The sequence below is a fragment of the Triturus cristatus genome, chromosome 6 (assembly GCF_964204655.1).
Source record: "Triturus cristatus chromosome 6, aTriCri1.1, whole genome shotgun sequence".
NCBI classification, from domain to species: Eukaryota; Metazoa; Chordata; class Amphibia; order Caudata; family Salamandridae; genus Triturus; species Triturus cristatus.
The window spans coordinates 1116461179-1116487892 of record NC_140589.1 but is presented as its reverse complement, the minus strand read 5'-3'; the positions used below and the strand labels follow the sequence as shown (position 1 = coordinate 1116487892).

General features: G+C 48.8%; 1 protein-coding gene across 1 annotated transcript in view; it reads right to left on the bottom strand.

Moving 5' to 3' along the window:
- Positions 1-26714, bottom strand: part of LOC146821050 (rho-related GTP-binding protein RhoU-like) — a 93708-nt gene that overhangs the window by 12913 nt on the left and 54081 nt on the right. The window lies entirely within an intron of this gene.

Below are 26714 nucleotides of genomic sequence, written 5' to 3'. Positions count from 1 at the left end.
GCAACATACACAGTGAGCTCCAGGGGGAGACCGAACCATATACTAAGAAAATGATATAACAACGATTTAACTAGAAACAGTGTCTAGAGCACGTAGAATTGCTGGGACCCCAAGGAACCACGAAGAGGAGTGACACAGGGAGCCCACGGATGATGGGTGCAGTGAGGAAACACAGACGCGTACTCCGTACAACTCTATGGGAAAGTCACAGTTGGAAAATTACAAGTTAAGGACACTTCTAAGAGGACTTTGAGCAAACCCTTTGGAACTTAGGAGGTTCTAAGGCCAACCCATCAGTGAGTACTTAAGTACCCATGTTACCTATCACAGAGGAGCCGGGTACATAGGGGTCAAGCGGTGTTGAGAAACGTTGTCGTTTTCATTGGAGAGCTGCAAAGAAGTCCTGCTGCCAGGAGGGCGAAGAATGTCCAGTGGAATCTAAGCCTGGATTCCAAGTGAGAAGAACTTGAAAGCAAAGGTAACAGAGTCTTGGTCACTTCAGGTGACTCGGGGCTCGGTAGTCTAATGCCCACCGTTGTCGAGTGCTTCAGGAGTGAAGAAGGGTTGCTTGAGTCTGCAGCCATGGGGACCAGGAGACGTCGAGGACGACCAGAGTCCAGAGTCCGGAGGTGAGCTGTTCCACGAAGGATGTCGAGAGCTGAGGTGGGGGGGGGGGGGGACGCGGTTTGGGAGGAGGGGGGGGGGGGTCGATGTCCGGCTGGAGCACCAACAAGCCTTGGCAAATGCAACCCACGTGGTAGGAGGAAACAGATTACAGTGTGGACCAGCAAGGTCTAGGGGACTCTCCAAGCAATGGAGAGTCAGGGCACGTCCAGCGCAACCAGGTAAGCCCAAGAACAAACAAGGTGACCCTCGCCAAGACCCACAGGCCAACAGACCAGGGATCGCGAGGAGACCTCAAGCAAGTTTGAAAAGTGCCAGCCCACAGGACACTCTAGGAGGGGAGGCCGGAAATCTTTGGTGCAAATACTGCTCGGGTCAGGGCTACACAGAGTCCAATGCACAAGCTCGGGAATCGTCACTAAGCATATGCAGCTGCAAATGTACGCGTTGCACAGGGGTTCAGGTTACACAGTCCCCACGAGGGACACTGGTCTCAGAATTGCTGAGGGCAGATCGACCTCAAGGACCTTCGGGAGCCCACCTCCTGTGTTGCTGAAATGTTCAGAGTCCTCAGGAGCTCGGGAGAAGCAAACCAGTCAGATGTGTTTAGGTGCCTGCTTTTGCAGGGGAGTAACTCCTTTACTCAAAGGGAGATTCTTCAGTCGTCCAGCGTCGTGCAGGCAGTCAAAGTACTTGGTTTCTTCTTAGCAGAATCTTGTCCAGGTAAAATCTAAAGTCCTGTAGTCAGGTAACCCACTTTATACCCATGGGAAGGGGTTGGAAAGAGTCTGTGGACCCTCCTAGGGGAGGGGCGGGGCAGAGGGGTGGCTACACCCATGTCCTTTGTCCAGTTTCACGCCAGAGCCGGAGCAAATGGCTCCAGAACTGGTTTGAGCTGGACTATGCACAGGGACACCAAATGTGCCCCCAGTGCAGACTTTCTGGTACTCAGAGCGCACCCATCCAGCCCCAATACACTAAACCCTATCTGGGAGGTGGTCACACCTCCCTGTGACAGGATGCCTTTTGTCATGTCGTCCTCTGCTCGAGCTTGGCTCAGCAGCAGGAGAGCAGAATTGTGTCTGTAGCTGGCAGAGTCCATTTTGTGCTGCCCAGGTCGAGAAAGCTGGTACTGGGTAGATCAGTGACCCATGTATGTCCATTTGGAAGGGTAGAATCATACCTCCCACACCAGTGACTGGTGTGGAGGTATGATTCCAAGGTGTTTGACACCCAACACAACATGTTTCTAGGCAGCGGTTTTAAAGTTACCATTTACCGCTAGGTTATAATGCACTTAAAAATATATGTCTGGCTGCATCACAGACAACCCCGGAGAATGGTCTCCGAAGGCTGCAGAGGGGCTCTGCTCATGCAGTCAACCTCTCATGTAAAACCCAGCACCCTGCCTTCAGGATTGTTAAGGTCTGCCATAGGGGTGACTGATGGGTATTTAAGAGTAGTGATTTAGATAGATATAGAGAACCTATATCTTAAGTAAGTGGGGCAAGCATCAGCTTGAACAGTTTGCTGTAGCAGGCTTGGTGTGTCAATTTGGATGGCCTCTCAGGGGTGGCATAATACATGCTTCAGCCCATGGGAGGCCTCTGGGCTACCTATGCCCTGGGTACATGGTGTACCATATACTAGGGACTGATAAGGGTACACCAGAATCTAATCTGGAGAGTACATGCATATCATTTTAAGGGAGAAAGCAGATACTGGGGTCCTGGATTGCAGGATCCCAGTCAGACTAGGTCAAAAACAGTACATCAACAGCAAAAGTGGGGGTAACTATAAGAAGCAGATCCTACTTTCCTACATAAACCCCCCCCCCCAAAAAAAAATAAGGACATTAAACTAACCTTGACCAGTTAAGTCTTCATGTTCTAAGTGGAAATATCTGGAGAGTCCATCTGCATGGCATGGTTACTCCCAGGTCAATGTTCCATTGTATAGTCCATCTCCCTACAGGGGATGGACCACCTCAAAAGTTTGGGATTTTCACCCTTCATCTGTTGTAGCCATAAGAGGGGTTTATGGTCTGTCTGAACAATGAAGTGTGTGCCAAACAAGTGTGGCCTCAACTTCTTCAGAGCCCAAGCCACAGCACAAGCTTCCCTCTCAATAAATGACCAATGTTTTGCTCTGGGGGTCAGCCTAATGCTTGTAAAAAGCAACTGGCTGATCCTGACCCTCTTCATTCAGTTGTGATAACACAGCCCCTACCCCCAACTCAGATGCATCAGTTTGAACAATGAATTGTTTGGAATAGTCAGGACTTTGCAGAACGGGAGCAGTGCCCATGGCCTGCTTCAGGTCATCAAATGCCTTTTGACAGCTAACTGTCCACTGAACTTTCTTAGGCATTCTTTTGAAGTTAGACCATTCAAATGGGGTCACTATGGAGCCATAACCTTTGAGAAACCTCCTGTAGTACGCAGTCAGGCCCAAGAAAGGTCTGACCCGAGTCTGGGTGGTTAGAGCAACCCAATCCATGATGGTTTGGATGTTGCTCTGCAATGGTTGAACCTGTCCTCCACCCACAAGGTGGCCTAGGTATACAACCTTACTCTGCCCTATCTTACACTTGGCAGCCTTGATAGTGAGGTCTGCCTTCTGCAGGGCCTCCAAAACATTTCTCAGGTGGACCAGGTGATCCTCCCAGGTGGAGCTAAAGACAGCAATATCATCTAGATAAGCTGCAATATCATCTAGATAAGCTGCATTATAGGCTTCTAGACCTGTGAGAACTTTATTCACCAGCCTTTGAAATGTGGCAGGTACATTTGTCAAGCCAAAAGGCATAACCACAGATTGGTAGTGCCCACTAGGGGTTGAAAATGCAGTTTTTGGTTTTGCATCCTCAGCTAATCTGATTTGCCAGTAACCAGCTGTCAGGTAAAATGTACTTAAGAACTTGGCTGAGACCAAAGTATCAATTAGTTCATCTGCCCTTGGAATTGGATGAGTATCAGTCCTAGTGACTGCATTGAGTAACCTGTAGTCAACACAGAACCTCATCTCTCTCTTACCACCCTGGGTGTGAGGTTTTGGTACCAAGACTACTAAACTAGCCCAAGGGCTATCGGAGGGCTCAATTACTCCCAGTTCCAACATCTTCTGGACTTCGGTCCTGATACAGTCCCTGACACGATCAGGTTGCCTGTAAATCTTATTTTTAACAGGCAGAGTGTCACCTGTGCCCACCTCATGTGTACACCAGGTAGTCTGACTTGGAGTCAGTGAAAACCTATGCCTGTACAGATTGTGGACTTCCCTAAAACCAGTCTGTTGCTGTTCAGTGAGGCTGCCTACCAAGGCTACACCATCAACTGAACCATCATCAGGGTTCTGTGAGAGGTGGTCAGGGAATGGATCACTCTCTTTCTCCTGTTCCTCATCAGTAGCCATGAGCAAGCCCATGTCTGCCCTGTCCACATATGGCTTGAGCCCGTTCACATGGAGCACACTGTGGGGACTCCTGGGAGTTCCAAGGTCCACCAGGTAGGTAACCTCTCCCTTTTGCTCAAGAATGGTATGGGGGCCCACTCCACTTGTCTTGGAAAGCTGCTGGGGCCACAGGCTCCAACACCTATACGTTCTGTCCTGGCTGGTATACAGTCAAAACAGCCTTTTGGTCATGACAGGCCTTTTGCAATACCTGGCTAGCCTCAAGGTTTTGGGATGCCTTCTTCATGTACTCAGCCATCCGGGAGCAGAGGCAATGTACATAGTCCACCATGTCCTGTTCAGGTGGTTTGAGAGTTAACTCCCATCCCTCCTTAACCAAACATAAGGGACCCCTAACTGGATGTCCAAACAGAAGTTCAAAAGGGCTGTAACCAACCCCCTTCTGAGGAACCTCTCTGTAGGTAAAGAGAAGGCAGGGCAAAAGGATGTCCCATCTGCACCTGAGCTTTTCAGCGAGACCTTTTATCATGCCCTTGAGTTTTTTTTTTTAATGTCTCAACTAACCCATTGCACTTTGGGTGATAGGGTGTGGTGAATTTGTAATTCACTCCACACTCCTTCCACATATCAGTCAGATAACCAGACAACGTTTGCACATCTGTCTGATACTACCTCCTTAGGGCAACCCACTCTGGAAATGACTCCCAGGAGAGCTCTAGCCACTGCAGGCGCTGTGGTAGTCTTAATGGGAATTGCCTCTGGATACCTAGTGGCATGGTCCACCACCACTAGCATAAATATGAGCCCAGATGCAATTGGAGGATCCATGGGATCAACAATGTCAATCCCAACCCTCTCAAAGGGAACCCCCACCACAGGTAGTGGTATCGGGGGGGGGGGGGCATTGTAGTACCACCTGCCTTATCACTGGCTTGGCAGGTGATACAGGAGCGACAAAACTCCTTTGTGTCTTCCGACATGTGAGGCCAGTGAAATTGAGGGACAAGCCTGTCCCAGGTCTTACTTTGGCCTAAGTGTCCTGCTAATGGGATGGCATGTGCCAGTGTTAATAGGAAGTGTTAGACCTGTCTGCTTCTGGGAAGACTCTAACCACCATGATTTATTTTTTTGTTGTCCCCCTTAGCCTCCCAGGGTTTCTATTTTTATTTTTACATGTGTCCATCAGGAGTTTTCAATGCTGTCAGGGGGCTAGGTGCTCCTTGGCGATGACGCCATTTTTCCCTCATAACCTGTGAGGCCTAGTCAGGCCCCTTGAAAATCTAGGGACATCCAGAAACCTAAAATGGTGGCCACCAACTGCCATAACGGACACTACTGGAAAACAGGCCATAGGCTAACATAGGGAATTTTCTAGAAGCAACCAGTGACTTCTGCAGGTCCCAGGCCACCCTATAAAAGGCCAGTGACCAGCAGCCATTTTGTGCATTTCTTGGAATGACCAGTGTGGAGAGAGGCGACTGGAGGAGGAGGATTGTGCACTAGTTGTGACAAGATCGACCTGCGGGGCCGGCTGTCGCTTTACTGGGAAGTGCCCCCACCTTGGCTGACCAAACCCCACTGTTTCAGCAATCATCTTCAAGTTATCAGAGACTCTGCGACGAGTCTGTTAAGGACTGACATCCCTGAAGTGTGGCTACCAGGGATCTGTTCGACCCGTCCTGAAGGTCGTGGGTATTGAGTACAATTGAGACCCAGCCCAAGCTAACTGACCCTAGATTCAGGGGGTAACAGACAAAGATACGCGTGACTGCAGCGCCCCAGTTCAACACCCTCCCCTGTGGGTGAAAGCGGCAGAACCAGCTGACGTCCCTACCTGGAAGCGACGCTGCCGCCGAGAGCATTTCCTGACGTGAGGGCATCGGAAGAGGCGGGAAGCGAAGCAGAGTCCAGCTGATCGCCTGCGAGGTGGTGAGGAACGCCGTCGCATCGGACGAGGTGCGCAGAGCCGGAACCGGCAAGAAGGACCCAGCGCGTCGAAAGAGGCGGGCGCTAGGCGGAGTCAGGAGAGGCCGGTCGCGTCATCGGAGGTGCGTCAAGGCAAAGCTCCAGCCAGCGGTAACATCGAAGAGGCAGAAGCGCCGCATCGGTCACCTCTGTGAAGCGCCTCGGTCTGAGGTAGGCTTCTCTGACACGCCTCGACATCTGCGGGAAGACTTCCCTGGCACCGCGTGACCCGGGCAACACCAGCTGCATTGACCAGAGCCTAAAAGTAAGCCGGGTAGAGAGGGAGCGGGAGGCGGAAGCATCGGGTGTCTAAAGACATCAAAGCGGGGGATTTCAAAACAAGGCAATTGACTTGAAAGCCGCCAGAACTACATACGAGGAACTGAGTTACAGAACTGCCCAGACCACTTAAAATCTATCTCCTAACTAGATAAGAGGGGGAGAGCGGTGTGCAGGGAAAATTACAAGGCTCACTAGTAAAAACCCTTATAGCCTGTTATTAATTGAGGAAGTAGAACCTCCACCAGTAAGGTGCAGCCTGTGAATTGACCAGGGGGGAACCTTGTTGATTCTGCTTTGTCTTCTTTTAGCCACATGGCTGGGGGTTTATGCTGAGAAGATCCACCCCTGTGGTAGAGGTCTGTTGAGTTGAGAAGAAGGCTAAGAGCGGAGGGGTAATGTACCTGCTTAAGAGTGGTTAAATAACATATTGAAACTGTAGAGTGCAATCTCCTATCTGTAACCTCATAGTGGAGTAGTGTATTGTACCATAGACAGCCACTTATCACAAATGTAATGTACCTTTGAATCTCATATATTGACCGGGAAAAGTATTGAATGTGATTTGAAATCTATGAGAACTGTATAAATTAATTATACACGGCTTTTATTCTAAACAAGAACAAGAAAGTATATTATTTTTATAAAAGGTAACGGTATTTTTCCAAACAGAGGTGTTGTGTCTTTATTTTAGTGGTTCATCACTGTGTTACTGTGGGTAAGACTTGTAAGTACTTAGCCAACGCCTTGAGCTGTAGACCACTACTGTGCCAGGCTACCATATGTGGGCTTGGGTAATCTAGGTCCAACATAATTGGTGTTTCAGCGGTGGGATAGCGGATTTGTACTTACACTTACTTATTAGTAACGCAGTGCCAACCACGAGACCCCACCTGGAGTTTTCTCCCTGCGGCCCTCCTAATTTACATTTTTGGTTTTTCTAAATTGACTTCTGGCGGTGGGTGGAGGTTGACCTCAGGTCACTCTGTGGATTTCTCCTGTGTAGCATTTTATACTTCGAATAAAAATGGAGATAAATGTGGAAGAGCTAGACAATTATACTGTGCCTCAATTGAAGGAATGGTGTCAGCAGCAGGGGGTGTTTTTCAAGAAAGGCGCCAGGAAAGTTGAGCTGCTGACCAGTATTCGGGCATGGGTAGAGGCTCATTCCGGGGAGGAGGTAGATCCTGAAGAGAGTGACAAGGACACTGTCCTGGAGACCACAACACTGTACCAGGCGGGAGGGGAGAACCTTGTAACAGGTCCTAGAACACCTTCTAGAGTGGGCAGTAGTGTGTCAGAGAGGGGCCTGACCAACGCCGAGTTAGAAGACAGGAGGGAGGAGAGGAGGATGAGAATAGAACTAGCCAGGATGGACATGGTGAGGGAGGAAAAGAAGTTGGAGCATGAGCGGACCATCAAAGAGATGGATTTGCAAGCCCTGACTTTACGTACCCCCAAACCAGAGAATGGTGGCAGCGATAACCAAACCAACACCAGAGAACCTAGACCGTACCTACCAAAAGACATTATGGTTTGTTATGTACCCAGTGACGACATTGCTAAATGGCTAGCCGCCTACGAGGTTTCGCTGAGGGCCCATGGGATTCTGGAAGTCCACTGGGGAGGTGGGTTATACAAATACATGCCCCCCACTGGCAGGGATACTTTGTTGGCCCTTGACCAGAGTGAACAGACCTACTATCCGGCTATGAAATCAGCGCTGCTCAAGAAGTTTGGGTTGACCCCTGAGAAATATAGACAAAAGTTCCGGGGCAGCTACAAGCTGGGCACACAAAACTGGGTAGATTTCTTGGACTACTCCAGGAAGGCCCTGGAGGGTTGGGTAAGAGGCAGCGAAGTAGGGGACTATGAGGGACTATATGACCTCATACTCAAGGAACACCTACTCGAGAAGTGTCTTCCCGAACTAAGACAGCATTTGGTGGACAGCAAGCTGACCAGCCCCAGGAAGCTTGCTGAGGAGGCGGACATCTGGGTTAGTACCCGGGTGTCGACTAAGGGGACTGGAGGGAATTCCCAGAAGCAAGGACAGGGCGCCCCCCAGAAGAAAGAGGGAGGGGAAACTAAGAGGGAGTTCTCAAAAGGGCCACAAAATACTTCGCAAGGAAGGGGCAGAGGATTCATCCCCAAGAGTAACCCCCCTCGCAACCCTACCCCTGGCCAAAGCCAGCAGCCAAGGGTTGTTCATTGCTTTGAGTGTGGTGGTGTGGGACACTATAAAGGAGATGTGAGATGCCCAAAAAGACCACCCCCTCCCACTGGAGGAAAAGCCCCGGGAATCACTAGTGTAGTGCTCGGGGAGGAGATGCCTTTGGTTAATGGAGGGGAGCGGGCGGGTGTCACTTTAGTGTCCCTGGGAGATAAGGAGATGGTTCCCAAGACCCAGCTGCCCTCTAATACCATTAAGTATGAGCAGTGGGTCACCATCAATGGCCGTAGAGGGGAGGCTCTGAGAGACACAGGAGCCAGCATGACTATGGTAAGGAGTCAGCTGGTGTCTCCAGAGCAGGTCATCCCAGATGTACTCCATCCCGCCGTAATGGCTGACGGCAGATTGGGCCACTACCCTGTGGCTGAGATTCCCTTTGAGTGGGGAGGGGTTGCAGGTCCACTTCGAGTTGCCGTAAGCCCTGCCGTGCCTGTTGACTGCCTGTTGGGGAATGATATGGAGCACAATGCTTGGAGGAGGGTGGAGTACCAGACTCACTCTGCGATGCTGGGACCCCCCGACTGGACTTGTGTCAGCACAAGGTCAGCGACTGCCCGAAGGGGAAGTTTGCTTACGCTGGAGCCTGGAACAATGGCCCAGCCAGCTGCCAGAGAGGAGAAGGACGGGAGGCCGGAGGACCCTGCCTCGACATCTCCACCTCGTGAGACAGACGGGCCACCTGCGGAGGTGGATCTGGAGTCCACAGGGGAGAATGTTGCTTCCCTGGAAAACCTACCCATCCCTACTGAATGGCATGTGGAGGGAGGTCCTTCCAGGGAAGAGTTCTGCAAAGCTCAGAAAGAGTGTCCTACTTTCGAGGGGCTGCGGCAACAGGCCAAAGCCCAGGCAGCAGGAAACATTGCAGGGAGCTACCAGATTTACTGGGAGGATGGACTCCTCTACAGTGAGCCCAAGGCACCTGGACATGGATCATCCAGGGCCTTGGTGGTCCCTCAATGCTTTAGAGCCTTTCTTTTGGAACTGGCTCATGAGATACCATTGGCAGGACACCTAGGACAGGACAAGACCTTTGCCCGGCTTGTCCCCCACTTCTACTGGCCTCGAATGAAAGTGGCGTCTGATACATATTGTCGGACGTGTGTGTCCTGCCAAGCTAGTGGGAAAACAGGAGTGAAGCTTAAAGCTCCCCTGGAACCACTACCAGTCGTTAGCACCCCCTTTGAGAGGGTGGGCATCGACATTGTAGGGCCATTGGATCCACCAACTTCAGCTGGTCACCGGTTCATACTGGTATTGGTGGATCATGCCACACGGTACCCAGAGGCAATACCTCTGAGGACCATCACTGCACCTGCAGTGGCAAGGGCCCTGATGGGGATCTTCACCCGAGTGGGTTTCCCCAAGGAGGTTGTGTCCGACAGGGGGACTAACTTCCTTTCAGCATACATGCGGGCTATGTGGAAGGAGTGCGGCGTTACCTATCGGTTCACCACTCCTTATCATCCACAAACCAATGGTCTTGTGGAAAGGTTTAACAAAACCTTGAAAGGTATGATACGGAGTCTACCTGAGAGCCTGCGGAGGAAATGGGACGTCCTCCTACCCTGTCTCTTGTTTTCCTACAGGGAGGTGCCACAGAAGGGAGTGGGCTTCAGCCCCTTCGAACTTTTGTACGGGCACCCTGTACGGGGACCTCTCAGCCTGGTGAAAGACGGATGGGAACAGACTCCCAGGAAGCTTCCCCAGGACGTGGTGAGTTACATGCTGGCCTTCCGGAGCCAAATGGCTAAGTTGTGGAAGCAAGCTTCAGACAACTTGGAGGCCAGCCAAGCAGTTATGAAAGAGTGGTACGACCACAACGCTCACCCAGTGGAACTGGAGCCTGGACAGAAAGTGTGGGTGATGGAACCTGGAGAGCTAAACGCCCTCCAGGACCGTTGGACAGGCCCCTTTGAGGTTTTGGAGAAAAAGGGGAAGTCCACCTATTTGGTGGATCTTAAGACCCCGAGGCAGCCCCACAGGGTGCTGCATGCCAATCGCCTCAAGCCACATCATGAGAGGCCCGAGGTTGTCTTAATGATGGTAACCGATGGAGCAGAGGAAGAAGAAAGTGAACCTCTCCCTGATCTTCTCTCGTCCCAAGAAAAGGATGGGTCGGTGGAGGGAGTTATTCTCTCGCCATCCCTAACTCCTGAACAGCGGAGTGATTGCCGCCAGATCCTGGAGCAATTTTCTTCTCTGTTCTCCCTTGTCCCGGGTAGGACCCACCTGTGTACCCATGACGTGGACACAGGAGACAGCCCACCTGTGAAGTCTAAAATCTACCGGCTGTCGGACAAGGTAAAGGCCAGCATCAAGAGTGAAGTCGCCAAGATGCTGGAGCTGGGAGTGATTGAACCTTCTGGAAGCCCTTGGTCTAGCCCGGTGGTTTTGGTACCAAAAGCTGCCCCACCAGGCACCACACCTGAATTGAGATTCTGTGTGGACTACCGAGGCTTGAACTCAGTGACCAAAACTGATGCACATCCTATCCCACGGGCGGATGAGCTGATTGACCGGCTGGGAGCTGCTCAATACTTAAGTACCTTTGACCTAACTTCAGGGTACTGGCAGATTTCCCTTACCGAGGAGGCGAAGGAAAGGTCAGCCTTCTCTACACCTGAGGGACACTACCAATTTCGGGTGATGCCCTTTGGGCTCAAGAATGCCCCTGCCACTTTTCAGCGGTTGGTGAACAGGGTCCTTTCTGGAAGGGAAGCTTTTTCTGCTGCATACCTGGACGACATTGCTGTCTTCAGTAGCAGCTGGGAGGACCATTTGCAGCATCTGCAAGCTGTTCTGCATGCCCTGCAACAGGCTGGATTGACAATCAAGGCCAGCAAGTGTCAGATCGGACAGGGGTCGGTGGTGTACTTAGGTCACTTGGTGGGCAGAGGGACGGTGCAGCCCCTCCAGGCAAAGATTGAGGCTATCATCGCCTGGGAGCCCCCCAAGACTCAAACAGAGGTCCGAGCCTTCCTGGGCCTCACTGGATACTACCGTCGCTTCGTGAAGGGGTATGGCACTATCGTGGCCCCCCTCACGGAGCTTACTTCTCAGAAGCAACCCCGACGGGTAGTCTGGACGGAGGCTTGCCAGCGAGCCTTCATGACCTTGAAACAAGCATTGTGTTCCGCTCCCATTCTCAAGGCCCCTGATTTTGCTAGAGAATTCATTGTCCAAACAGATGCGTCAGAACATGGCATTGGGGCAGTGTTATCGCAGCTAAATGATGAGGGCCTGGATCAACCCGTGGTCTTCCTGTCCAGGAGACTACTCCCCAGGGAAAGGAGGTGGAGTACAATTGAGCGAGAAGCCTTTGCGGTGGTTTGGGCTCTGAAGAAGCTGCGACCATACCTGTTTGGTTCGCACTTCCTAGTTCAGACTGACCATCGCCCCCTTCGTTGGCTGATGCAAATGAAGGGGGAGAATCCCAAGTTGCTAAGGTGGTCCATCTCCCTACAGGGAATGGACTTCAGGGTGGAACACCGACCTGGGGCGGACCATGCCAACGCAGACGGTCTATCCAGGTATTTCCGCCTTAGTGATGAGGACTCCCAAGGGGTTGGGTAGTTCTCCCCACTTTCAGCTGGGGGGGACGCGTGTTAGACCTGTCTGCTTCTGGGAAGACTCTAACCACCATGATTTATTTTTTGTTGTCCCCCTTAGCCTCCCAGGGTTTCTATTTTTATTTTTACATGTGTCCATCAGGAGTTTTCAATGCTGTCAGGGGGCTAGGTGCTCCTTGGCGATGACGCCATTTTTCCCTCATAACCTGTGAGGCCTAGTCAGGCCCCTTGAAAATCTAGGGACATCCAGAAACCTAAAATGGTGGCCACCAACTGCCATAACGGACACTACTGGAAAACAGGCCATAGGCTAACATAGGGAATTTTCTAGAAGCAACCAGTGACTTCTGCAGGTCCCAGGCCACCCTATAAAAGGCCAGTGACCAGCAGCCATTTTGTGCATTTCTTGGAATGACCAGTGTGGAGAGAGGCGACTGGAGGAGGAGGATTGTGCACTAGTTGTGACAAGATCGACCTGCGGGGCCGGCTGTCGCTTTACTGGGACGTGCCCCCACCTTGGCTGACCAAACCCCACTGTTTCAGCAATCATCTTCAAGTTATCAGAGACTCTGCGACGAGTCTGTTAAGGACTGACATCCCTGAAGTGTGGCTACCAGGGATCTGTTCGACCCGTCCTGAAGGTCGTGGGTATTGAGTACAATTGAGACCCAGCCCAAGCTAACTGACCCTAGATTCAGGGGGTAACAGACAAAGATACGCGTGACTGCAGCGCCCCAGTTCAACACCCTCCCCTGTGGGTGAAAGCGGCAGAACCAGCTGACGTCCCTACCTGGAAGCGACGCTGCCGCCGAGAGCATTTCCTGACGTGAGGGCATCGGAAGAGGCGGGAAGCGAAGCAGAGCCCAGCTGATCGCCTGCGAGGTGGTGAGGAACGCCGTCGCATCGGACGAGGTGCGCAGAGCCGGAACCGGCAAGAAGGACCCAGCGCGTCGAAAGAGGCGGGCGCTAGGCGGAGTCAGGAGAGGCCGGTCGCGTCATCGGAGGTGCGTCAAGGCAAAGCTCCAGCCAGCGGTAACATCGAAGAGGCAGAAGCGCCGCATCGGTCACCTCTGTGAAGCGCCTCGGTCTGAGGTAGGCTTCTCTGACACGCCTCGACATCTGCGGGAAGACTTCCCTGGCACCGCGTGACCCGGGCAACACCAGCTGCATTGACCAGAGCCTAAAAGTAAGCCGGGTAGAGAGGGAGCGGGAGGCGGAAGCATCGGGTGTCTAAAGACATCAAAGCGGGGGATTTCAAAACAAGGCAATTGACTTGAAAGCCGCCAGAACTACATACGAGGAACTGAGTTACAGAACTGCCCAGACCACTTAAAATCTATCTCCTAACTAGATAAGAGGGGGAGAGCGGTGTGCAGGGAAAATTACAAGGCTCACTAGTAAAAACCCTTATAGCCTGTTATTAATTGAGGAAGTAGAACCTCCACCAGTAAGGTGCAGCCTGTGAATTGACCAGGGGGGAACCTTGTTGATTCTGCTTTGTCTTCTTTTAGCCACATGGCTGGGGGTTTATGCTGAGAAGATCCACCCCTGTGGTAGAGGTCTGTTGAGTTGAGAAGAAGGCTAAGAGCGGAGGGGTAATGTACCTGCTTAAGAGTGGTTAAATAACATATTGAAACTGTAGAGTGCAATCTCCTATCTGTAACCTCATAGTGGAGTAGTGTATTGTACCATAGACAGCCACTTATCACAAATGTAATGTACCTTTGAATCTCATATATTGACCGGGAAAAGTATTGAATGTGATTTGAAATCTATGAGAACTGTATAAATTAATTATACACGGCTTTTATTCTAAACAAGAACAAGAAAGTATATTATTTTTATAAAAGGTAACGGTATTTTTCCAAACAGAGGTGTTGTGTCTTTATTTTAGTGGTTCATCACTGTGTTACTGTGGGTAAGACTTGTAAGTACTTAGCCAACGCCTTGAGCTGTAGACCACTACTGTGCCAGGCTACCATATGTGGGCTTGGGTAATCTAGGTCCAACAGGAAGCCTCTAAACTTCAGAGGTATAGCCAACATCCTGGTAGCACCAGGCTTGGGGTCTCTACCCTCTGAATACAGAAGTCCATTATCCCAGTAGCTCCTGTGGGACCCACTGACACTCCCAGCAGCAGCTTGCTGTCTGAGGGGTTCAAGAGGGGCAGCTCAGCTGATCCTGGCTCAGATCTGCCCTGGAAGGGCCCCTTGTCCCCACGAACTCAACCTGGTCAGGTTCAAGTCCCTCTGAGACAGTTCCTTCACAGGGACTGAGATCATCTCCCTGAAGAGACTGATTCTCACTCTTAGGCGAGGGGGTGAGACACTGCCTTACCCCTTCTGGTCCTTCTCTTGGAAGGCACCTGGTCCATCTTTTCAAGATCCAGGGCCTGTTCAGTGGAAGACTTTTTTGCCTGGGACCTAGTCATGGCAAACACATGTGCAGGGATGCCCAGCATTTCTGCATATGTCCTGAGTTCCACTTTAGCCCAAGCTGAAGTTCAAAATCATTGCCCAATAAGCATTCTACAGGGAGGTCTGAGCCAACCACAACTTTTTTAGGGCCAGATACCCCTCAACAGGTGAGATTCACAACTGCCAAGAAATGGTCTGTCCAGACATTGCTTGCATTGGTCACTTGGTACATCTCACCAAGTATGATCTGCTCAGGGTCCACAAGATCTTTTGTCACTATTGTGACACTTGCACCTGTGTACCTGTATGCCATGGCCTCCTTACCATTGATCAAAGGCTGTTGTCTGTACTTGCCCAGATTACTGGGACTGACAAATAAGGAGCCAATATCCATGCCTCCATCACAGACCAAGTTGCCAGAGTTGGAATTCTGACTAGGCCAGAATCCATCTCAGATCCCAAGGTTAACCCTAATATACCCTTGTTCTGTACACCACCACTTGAAACTGAGCTAGGGGAACAGTTGTCTTAGGGGCAGTGGTGGCTGGAGTAGATTCCTTGGCCCTTGGACAACTGGCATCTTTTGTCCAATGTATCTTCTCTCTACAGATATGACACCAAGGTTTCTTTTTGCCTTTTCCTTTGTTAGGCTGGGACTCTCCCCAGATGCAGGTTTTTGGGGCCCTTGTGAAGACTTCAGGTCCTTACCCTTCTCCCCACCCTTATCTGAGGTTTTAGCATCTTGCTTCTTTTGGTCACCATCTTGATTGTGAGTTTTCTGCTTCACCCTGGTTCTGATCCATTTGTGTGCCTTCTTTCTCAATTCTTGGGGAGAGGTCAGATCAGAATCAACCAAGTAGTGATACAACAACGGATTTTTGGCAATTAAGGATCTGCTCCCTCATAATTAAATTGAACAATCCTTTAAAATCACACACCTTAATGCCAAATAACCAGCCTTCCAGAGCCTTAGTAGCACAATCTACAAAGTCAACCCAGTCATGTGTCTATGCTTTCTGGGTGTTTCTGAACTAAATCCCGTACTGTTCAGTGGTTAAGCCAACCCCATCTATGAGGGCACTCTTCAAGACTAATTGTCAGCATCCTCTTTTCCAACAGTGAGGAGCTTATCTCTACCTTTGTCAGCAAAGGAGAGCCACAAGGTAGCTGCCCACTGCTCTTGAGGTACCCTCTGTACCTTACAGGCCCTTTCTAGTGCAGTTATCCATTTGTGGATGTCATCCCCGCTCTGATAGGGAGGGACTATCTTGTTCAGGTTCCTATAATCATGAGAATATTCTCTAGCTCTAGGGACACTGTTGCTGCCACCATGGGACTCTAGTCCTAATCCTCTTGTTGCTCTTTGGAGCTCTAGGGATTCCCTGTCTAGTGCCGATTGTTCTTTCTTGAGCCTGGGCTTGACTCTCTCAAGCTCCAGAAATTGGCACTCATTATCATAAGAGGAGTCCCTCTTGTTTGATATGAAGTACCTACATAGGTTCCTGAGTGATTAGACTCCACAGAGGGAGTTCTGGATCTCCTAGGTAAACTCTGTACTCTTCCTGGTGGAGTAAAGAGAGGGCCACTGGGCCTTCTCCCCAACCTGAAGAAAGATCTTGGCTGTCCAGGTTAGAATCATCTTGATTCTCCTGGTCAGGGTTTGATTCCAGGTCAAACAACGTTTCACTTCCTGCCCTTTCCTCACTTCCTGCCCTCTTCTCACTCCCTGCCCTCTCCTCACTCTGTCTATCTCATCAGACCCGGGGGTCTTTCTAAGGTCATCTAAGAGCAAAATCCTAATGAGACGTTGGGTGTTTGCCGTTTACCCTGTCCTCAACTTCCTAGATGCGCACATGGCTCTCAATTCTGGAAATGAGATGCCATTGTATCTAGTTGGCAGAGAGCCACTGGCTTCTCCTCTAGAAGACATACTAGTGTTATGTGGTGTAGGGACCTACCTAACCTAGTGGAGACTAAACCCTCTTGAGTTGGAGAAAGGGTGTGCTAGACCCTTGGCTTGCCCAACTCCCACAGAACTTACTTTATTCTAATATCGCGTGTATTATAGGTACCTAATACTTCGTGGTTTTCAGTTAATCATTCAATGAGATTTATCTGGTAAAACAATAGCAAGCTTGAATCCCAACCGCTGCACACCAATGTGAGAAGGTGGCCTGGTATATGCTGTCCACTAATTAAAGTGGGCCCTGTACCAGTCCACTCGACCCTTATGATGTATGAGGTCCAAGATAACGTTATTGAAAGCTATCCTAGTGGTAGCTATGGAGAGCAGCCTTCAGGCTTAATCTTGAAGGAATGTAAAGCAGCTCGTTTTACCAGAACATCACCTCCTAAATGAAAGGAGAACCACACAGTGTTTATATAAAAATATGTATTTATTAATAGAACACTCTCTACTAGTCTCTATACGAGACTAGGGCACAAAGCACACAATACTGAATCAATAGAACATTAGTAAATAGCAAAAATACACAGCGGGCTCCGGGGGAGACCAAACCATATACTAAAAAAATGGTATAACAACAACGACTTAACTAGACACAGTGCCTAGAGCACGTAGAATCGCTGGGACCCCAAGGAACCACCCAGAGGAGTGACACAGGGAGCCCACGGAGAAGAATTACAAGTTAAGGACACTTCTAAGAGGACTTCGAGCTAACCCTTTGGAACTTAGGAGGTTCTAAGGCCAACCCACCAGTGAGTACCAAAGTACCTGTGTTACCTATCACAGAGAAGCCGGGTGCATAGGGGTTAAGTAGTGTCGGGAACCTTCGTCGTTTTGAATGGAGAGCTGCAAAGAAGCATTGCTGCCAGGAGGGCGAAGAATGTCCGGTGGAATCCAAGCCTGGAATTGAGGTGAGAAGAATGTGAAAGCAGAGGGGACAGAGTCTGGGTCACTTCAGGTGACTCGGGGCTCGGTAGTCGAATGCCCACCGATGTCGAGTGCTTCAGGAGTGAAGGGTTGTTTGACTCTGCAGCCACAGGCACCAGGAGACGTCGAGGATGACCAGAGTCCGGAGGTGAGCTGTTCCACGAAGAATGTCGAGAGCTGAGGGGTCGATGTCCGGTTGGAGCACAAACAAGCCTTGGCAAATGCAACCCACGCGGTCATAGGAAACAGGTTACGGTGTGGACCAGCAAGGTCCAGGGCACTCTCCAAGCAATGGAGAGTCAGGGCACGTCTGGAGCAACCAGGTAAGCCCAAGAACAAACAAGGTGACCCTCGCCAGGACCCACAGGCCAACGGACCAGGGATCGCGAGGAGACCTCAAGCAAGTTTGCAAAGTACCAGCCCACAGGACACACTACGAGTGGAGGCCAGAAATCTTTGGTGCAAATACTGCTTGGGGTCAGGACTACACGGAGTCCAATGCACAAGCTCGAGAATCGTCACTAAGCATATGCAACTGCAAATGTACGCTGTGCACAGGGGTTTAGGTTGCACAGTCCCCACAATGGATACTGGTCTCAGAATTGCTGAGAGGGCAGATTGACCTCAAGGATCTTCGGGAACCCACCTCCTGAGTTGCTGAAATCTTCTGAGTTCTCAGGAGCTCGGCAAAAGCCAAACCGGTCAGTTGAGTTTAGGTGCCTGCTGTTGCAGGCGAGTAACTTTTTGTCCAGGTAAAATCTAAAGTCCTGTAGTCAGGTAAACCCACTTTATTCCCATGGGAAGGGGTTGGAAAGATTATGTGGACCCTCCTAGGGGAGGGGCAGGACAGAGGGGTGGCTACACCAATGTCCTTTGTCCAGTTTTGCGCCAGAGCAGGGGCAAATGGCTCCCAGAAATGGTTTGAGCTTGACTACGCACAGGGACACCAAATGTGCCCCTAGTGCAGACTTTGTGTCACTCTGAGAGCACCCATCCATCCCCAACACACTAAACCTTGTCTGGGAGGTGGTCACACCTCCCTGTGACAGGATGCCTATTGTCATGCCTTCCTCTGCTCGAGCTTGGCTCAGCAGCAAGAGAACAGAATTGTGCCTTTGGCTGACAGCGTGCATTTTGTGCTGCCCAGGTTGAGAAAGCTTGTACCGGGTTGACCGGTGACCCATGCATGTCCCTTTGGAAGGGTAGAATCATACCTCCCACACCAGTGACTGGTGTGGAGGTATGATTCCAAGGTGTTACACACCAAACACAACATGTTTCTAAGCAGCCGTTTTAAAGTTAGCATTTACTGCGAGGTTATAATGCACTTAAACATATATGTCTGGCTGCATGACAGACAACCCAGGAGAATGGTACCTGAAGGCTGCAGAGTGGCTCTGCTCATGCAGGGCCACCCTCTCACGTAAAACCCAGCACCCTGCCTTCAGGACTGTTAAGGCCTATCATAGGGGTGACTGATGGGTATTTAAGTGTAGTGATTTAGATAGATATAGAGAACCTATATCTTAAGTAAGTGGGGCAAGCATCAGCTTACACAGTCTACTGTAGCAGGCTTGTCGTGTCAATTTGGATGGCTTCTCAGTGGGTGGCATAATAGATGCTTCAGCCCATGGGAGGCCTCAGGGGTACTATGCCTTGGGTACATGGTGTACCATATACTAGGGACTGATAAGGGTACCCCAAAATCTAATCTGGAGTGTACCTAAAGTACATGCATATCAATTTAAGGGAGAAAGCAGATAGACTGAGGTCCTGGATGGCAGGTTCCCAGTCATACTAAGCCAAAAATAGTACTGCATCGCAAAAAGTGGGGGTAACCATAAGAAGCAGATCCTACTTTCCTACAACTACACTACAGATGCGACAAGTATTAGTGTCTCCTCCACTAACTGTAAAGCACTCAAGTTACATGACACATAAAATACTCAGGACAGCAGGAAACACATCAGTGACAACTCCACAGCATCTCTTGTGCACAAAAGCCACGTAGGTCTTCGCAATCGGTAAGTAGCGGAAAACCTCTCACTAGATCACAGAGGCAAAAAAAGGTTTGTCATTTCTCAAGGAATGCAGTGCAGAAAAAGCCAAAATATATAAGCAATGTGTTGGCCACAGCTCCCTGTAAGACACAGTTTGGCCCACAAGAGGTCTTTCCAGAACAGCTGAAAGTGGTTGCTAAGCAAGATGCAAAAAGGATTGCTTTGTGTATAAAACACATGCATGAGAAAAAATGTTGTGTGTTGATTACGTGTACTTTTGAGTTGTAAAATAGTTCCTCATGCATTACAAGGTAACCACTTCATAAGATGTAGCACGACTAATGAAACAGCCAATATTGTTATTATTCAGCATTTGGTAAGCGCATGGCTACCCAGAGGCATCCCAGCGCTAGCAGAAGTGGTTATGTGGCTATGTTTTGAAACATCCAGGTTTTAAAAGCTTCCGGAAGGAGAGATGGTGGGTCACTGAGCGAAGATGTGGAGGAAGGGTGTTCCACAATCTGGCGGTGTTATACGAGAAGGAACTGCCTCTACATCTTGCCCTTTTCGTTTTAGGGACTGAAGCTACAAATAAGTTAGCCAAACCTAGGTATTTCCTGGGACGATAGAAAGTGATGAGAGCGATTGATTGGGGGCCCTTTCCCCCAGAGGGTCTTGTGGGCTGTACACAAAGATTTTAATTTTATTCTTTCATTAGTTGGCAGCCAGTGTAAAGTCTTCAAAGCCGGCTCAGCAGACTGAGTTTTAGGAATATTAAGCAGCAACGAGCTGGGCAGTTCTGCATAACTTGTAGTTTTCTTATTGTTGGCTTAGGGCCCCAAGATAGAGGATATTTCTGTAGTCCAGGCAAGAAAGAATCAGCACCTGGACCATGACTCTCCTTGCCGTGATGGGAAGGAGAGGTAGGACTTTCTGAAGCAGTCTAAGGATACCATAGCAGGTTGCTGCCAGTTTCACTGCTTGGTGGTCGAATTTGATGGACTTATCCTGCCAAATGCCTAAACTTTTATATTAGGGATTGGAGGAGGGCCAAGACAGTTTGGCCAAGCCAGTCCGAAATCAGGGATAGAGGGTTGCCCAGGATCAATAAGCTCAGTTTTATTTCCATTGAGCTTAAGCCAGGAGTATTCCATCCATTTTGCAACTTTCTTTAGAGAGGATTCCAAGTCAGATGTGAGGGAGCTTCTTGGAGCGGTTAAGGACAACTAACAATTGCGGGCCATCAGCATATGTGAGGATGCTGATTCCGTATGGCAGGACAATCTCAGCGAGAGGTCTCCTATACACATTAAACAATGTGGGGCTCAGTGCCGAGCCTTGGGGTACTCCGTAGATGAGCAACAGGCTCTTGGAGGTGTTACCTCCTTCGAAAACCTGGAACGATCTGCCATCTAAGAAAGACTGAAGCCAGGTGATGATTCCACCTGAGACTCCGACATTTCTGAGTCTGTTAAGAAGGATGTCATAATTGACAGTATCGAAAGCGGAGCTCGGGTCAAGGAGGATAATAGCAACTGCCCGACTTGGTCAAGACTTTTTTTAGATTCTTCGACTACAGCAAGAAGGGCAGTTTCCGTACCATGTTGTGGCCGCAATCCAGTTTGGGAAGAGTGCAATACGTTATGGGTTTTCAAGAACTCAGAAAGAATTATATGAACATATTTTTCTAAGATCTTACTTATTCCAGGGAGAAGCAAGATGGGACGATAGTTACCCAGTACCTCAAGATATAAGATTGGCTTTTTAAGCAGTGCTCTCACATGGCAGGTTTCCAAGATGGTGGGACTTGGCCGGTGGAAATAGACAGATTTATCACTTCCAGTATGACTGGGAATACTACTTCTTCTGCCTTACTAGAGAGTAGGGGAGGTGGGGGAGGGAGGGTACCAGATCGAGGAGAGACAGATTTTACTTGGGAGAAAATTTCTGATAAAATGTCCAAGTTCATGGTAGGAAGTTCCTCTAGAGGTCAGGAGAGGAACTGTCTCTTGAAGGAAGGTCGCTAGGGCAGGGGGAGTGGGCAAATATATTGTATTCATCTTGGATTTTTTGTGTAAAGATTCTGCATGTTCATTGCAGCGTGCTGGGGTGACATCAGGTGATATCACTGGAGAGGGAAGCTTCAGAAGATTCTTCGTGATGGGAAAGATTTCCAGAGGAGTGTTAGTTGCTGAATTAATTTATTCTTCATAGTAAAGTGCTTGCGTTTATTATTTCAGTTTGGTAGAGTTTTATGGACTTTCTGTAATTCTGTTTACCCAATTCATTGTAGTCTTTCCTCCATTTCCTTTCCAGTCTTTTGCAGGTTTGTTTAAATTCCCGAAGCTTAGGTGAATACCATGGTGACACTTTCTCTCTTGCCCTTTTATAGCTAGTAGGGATGATTGAGTCCAGGAAGAATCTATCCACCGAGTGAATTTTTCTGTGGCCGAGATAGGGTTGGAGTCTAATATAGGCCTGGTGTTTGTAACGGATAAGACCCAAGGTTCTAAAGGTAATTTGGCCCATGGACGTGCCCAGCTACAGATAGGTTTAACAGCGGTAAATCGAGTTGATGTATTACAAATAATAGGGATCAGGAAGTGGTCTGACCAGGGCACAGGGATAGGGTCACCCACTGAAAGCTGGTCGATATTGGATAAAACAGGATCTAAAATATGGCCTTTACGGTGAGTAGGGCCATTGACTTTTTGTATTAGTTGAATAGCAGGTAGATCTTGGGTAAGTACAGAGGCCTCGGATTTCGTTGGGTCATCTAAATGCAGATTAACATCACCTAGGAGAATAAAATTAGGGGAGGAGCTCACTAAAGTGGCAGCAGTTTTAAGAGGGATTTAAGAAATTGTCCACAGACACCCGGGGGACGATAAATTAGGATTCTTGAAAAGGTGCGAGTAGCAGAGAATGAAATTGCGAAGGAGTGTTTTTCACAGTCTGGTATAAGGTCAGACAACGCGACATTTAGAGGAATCCGTAGGTACGATAGCAATGCCTCCACCTTTCCTCTATCAACAGTCTTTCCTCAAGATATAGTAACCAGAGGATGGGGGGGGGGGGGGGGGCGGGGGGAGTTTGCATAAGATCAGGTTCAGATTCTGAAACTTGGAGGCGTGTGTGGGAAGTTAAAAAAAAACAGGCTCCAACTGACCCAGGGTATGTGGGATAATCCTAGCGCAGCAATTAACTGATCTGTAAAAGACCTAAAGTGAATGGGATGGTCCACTGCATTTTTTTTTTTGGGAGAGAACATTTTATCAGCATTTTTAAAAACACTTTCAATTTGCCAAATAAGTACAGGCTCAGTTGCTTTTATACACTATTAACTGTAGGTATAGGATTACTTTTGCACATATGTCTGATGCACGTAGAATGAGCAGATAGCATTGTCATGTAGGTCAAAAGCTGATCCTGGGATAAAATCCTATCGTCTCAACGCGTACCTCTCCAGCTTTGCAACAGAGATTCAAAGTTCTCATCCTGAAGAGTTACAAAGCCCATTGGTGACAGGTTAATGTAAGCCCTGAGGTGCCCACAAAGGTGCTTGATAACCTAAGTGAGGCAAATACTATACACTTTGTGTTTCCGTAGTGAGGGGTAGCCTCCATTATTTTTTAAAAAAATTGCCTTGAGTAGAGCTAACTAGTGCTATTGCTTTGTGCTGTATAACTAAGCCCCAATAATTTCGATATACAGTGCCTACCTTTATCTATGTTTTCCGAAAGAAAAGGAGGCGCCCAACGATGAACACTGAACTACTTACGCTTTTAAATCTGTACATGCAACTAATCAAGTGTTGTAGATCACAAAGCAATGAAGCTCAACATTTTAATTATAACCGTCGTTAGGCTGTAAGGTTCTGCTTCCACAGGATGAATCATTTGTTCAGTAATGATTGCGAAGAGATAATGGTTTGCTGATAAACGGTTGAGACTAGCAATTCGTCTCTATAAATGCACAACAGTTGATAGGGACGTTACAATCGAGCCATGTAATGTTTTATTTATTTTATGCATCACCAGTCATCATAAACCGAAATGAAAATATTTTCATTAAATTACTTGGAATTGGTTTGGGAACAGAGGGCCAAAAGGGAGGATGCCAGAATTGTACAATATTTTCTAACTGAGAAATTTAAGAGAGAAAGGTTTGCTACATATTGGAAACAATGTAAGGTGTTGAAAACAAAACCATGTCAACTTTGATTTGCTAACTTTTAAGGTCAAAGAAAAAGAACATGAATAAACAGCAAGTAAACATTAACACTTAACAGCGAGAAAGGTAGGTCAGAAAACAGTATATAAACATGGGATGCAAAAGCATCGCTCTCACGCCCATGCTTAATGACACTGGGTAAAACAACATGCACCCTAACAAGGAAGGGTCTTGTAGAGGGACATCAAATTAAATTATGTGGGATGCAGTCTTATCTGCTATCTTGAGGGTCGACAAGCAGGTTAATAAAACCAATATGACAGCCTTAATCAGAACAGTGATATTGGGTTACTCTGGAAACAGTCTAGCTCTCTTCTATACATTTTGGCGAAAGGGCACTAATGCTCTCCACACCTCAGATTAATTTATAGTCTGAAAGAAAGGCTTCCTTCTCTTGAGCCTCGAAATCACAGTGTTATGTGTTCAGTACTGACTCTACGGACCTGTTTATGGGCACCCCATTACATTTCAACAGGTCAAACATGCTGGAATTTAAGTGGAGAAAAGGCCCTGTAATTATTAGGGAATTGGAATTTTTGTGCATTAAAGTCTAAAATCAGCATGTTACTCCCCATTACTGTGTAAAACAAGCATTTGCAATGCAATAGGTCTTGCATTTAAGAGTTTGAGCTATTGGCATTGTAAATGACAATGCCATTTATGTATGTTTTGGTTTTTTCAAACAAATAAACGGAATTGTCATTTACAATGACAATAGCTTGAACATGTGTAAATGCGAGTCCTATTACACTCCAAATGTTATACCATTGTCCCCCCCCCACCCCTTGCTCGGCCCCAACGAACGCGGCCTGCAGTATTAATAAAATTAATAAATAAGCGTGGCCTCTATAGTTAAAGTGGACGTGCTATAATTTTAATAAATAAATTAGGAAAGCGGCCAGCGTTAAGTAAATTAATAATTAAGTGTGGCCGCTATAGTTAAAGCAGACGCGCAATAATGTAAATATATACATTAGTAATTTAGAGGGCCTGCTGAGATGTCGTGGGTGGAATAAGGAAGATCATTAAAGAAAAAAGTGCTTACCAAATTATGAAGAAGGAGACCGTGTAACGCCACAAGTAAAAGATCCTGTCCTCATGGGTGGTAACAAACGGTGACAAGGCGGTAACAAGTAGGGACTAACAAGCCTCATAATCAATCGGAAGCCAGGATTTACCAAGGACAATGACACCAGCCAATGAAAAATATGCAAGGAGAGTAGGCGAGGCTTCCACAGCCTACTCGACTACTGCATGCCTCGCAGAGTGAGCAGCGCATGTGTGCTGCCACTAGGCTCGACTCAAAAAATAAAATAAATCACAAGAGGTGCTATTTATTGTACCCTCAAAAGGTACCCAAACCCTGCCCCGTATACTCCTGGTCCTAAGCCACGTTTAAAAGTCCCTCATAGGCTGCTAGATTAGACTGCAAATTCTCTTGCATTTATCCAGTCAATGTTAATGTCAAAATCTACTGCCAGGAATGTTGTAGGAAGGTGGAATCTGACTATATGGTTGCCCCCAACTTTTTGCCTGGTATTTGGATGGTTTTTGACTAGTCTGGCTGGGATCCTGATATCCAGGACCCCAGCCTATCTGCTTCCTCCCTAAAACTGATGTGAGTACCCTAGGACCCTTCCAATTGGATACTGAGGACACCCTACCAGCCCCTTGTAGATGGTACCCTAGGTACCCAGGGCATGGATCCCTCAGAGGCCTACCAGGGGCTGCAGCACTTATTGTGCCACCCCTGGGACAGCTATACCAAATGACACCACCAGACCACTACTGTAGTCTGGGTAAGGTGGTGCTTGCACTCCTTACAGGGATATAGGTATCCTGTATCCCACTTAATACAACACATATATCCTCATAGGTCACCTCTAGAGCAGGCCTTGCTATTCCTACAAGGCAGAGTGCTGAGATGTGTGTGAGGGGGGACCCCTACCTGAATAGGACCCCTCTGCAACCTTCGTAAAATCATTGCTGGGTTATTTGTAGTGTAGCCATACCATATACTCTTAACCGCATTATAAGTATATCATGATAGCGTGATAACTTGAGAATGGCTTCACAGACCCGTATCGCGTTTGGTGTCAAACATGTAAGAATCATACCCCCAAACCAACCATGGGACTGAGGGCATGATTCCCCCCTGCTAGAGGGGCGATATGGGAAAAGCGGCAGAATTTAGACACCAATTTAAAAGTGCACGCGTAGTACAAAATGGATGCTACCCGCCACCCACACGACTCTGGCTGCCTGTTGCTGGGCAGAACTCTAGCCACGGCAACTGGACAATAGGGATCCTGTTGCAGGGAGGAGTTCCCACCTCCCCAGACAGACTATGTGGATTGGAACTGGGTGGGTGCACCAAAGGATGTCTTTCAGACTTGCACGTAGGCTTCTCCAGTGCCTACTTCTGCATACACCGCCTGGAACCGGTTCAGGGACATCCTGTCCCCTGCCCAGGCGGGAAACACACAAAGGGGAGAGGGTGTAGCCACCCTTTCCCGCCTGACCTCGGATTGGTGGGCTCTGATCTGGACACTCCCCTAAATCTTTGGATAAAGGTGAATACTGGGTCCCCAGAGCCTCAGATTATTCTTGAACTTCACAGTCTTGACCTTCGACTTGCTGCCGCACAGCTACCTGAAGAAATCTCCCTTGGGGTAAAGGAGTTACCCCCCTGCTTGGCAGGCACCTGAAACACTGCAAGTGACCCGGTTGGAACCTCGCTGCTCCTACGGACATCAACGACTCTTTCCTACCTTGAGGTGGGTTTCCAAGCATCCCAGAGGCCAGTGAGTGTGCACAGCAAAGCTCTGCACCGTGGACCCCGTGGGTGCCGAGATCCCCAATACCCCAGGACACCGGCCACCTCTTGCACAGCACCCGACCCAGACGAGTGGGGAAGTTGTGCTTTGGCCCATTTTTGAGCCAACCTCTCAGCATCATCTGTGCGAAAGATCGACGCCCTAGCCCGCTCCGGCGACCCGTGGGCGCATCTTTACGCATGCCAAATTGCTGCCTCCCGCGGTCCCTTGTCTCTCGACTTGTGGGCCCTAGCGGAGGTCAATCTTCGAT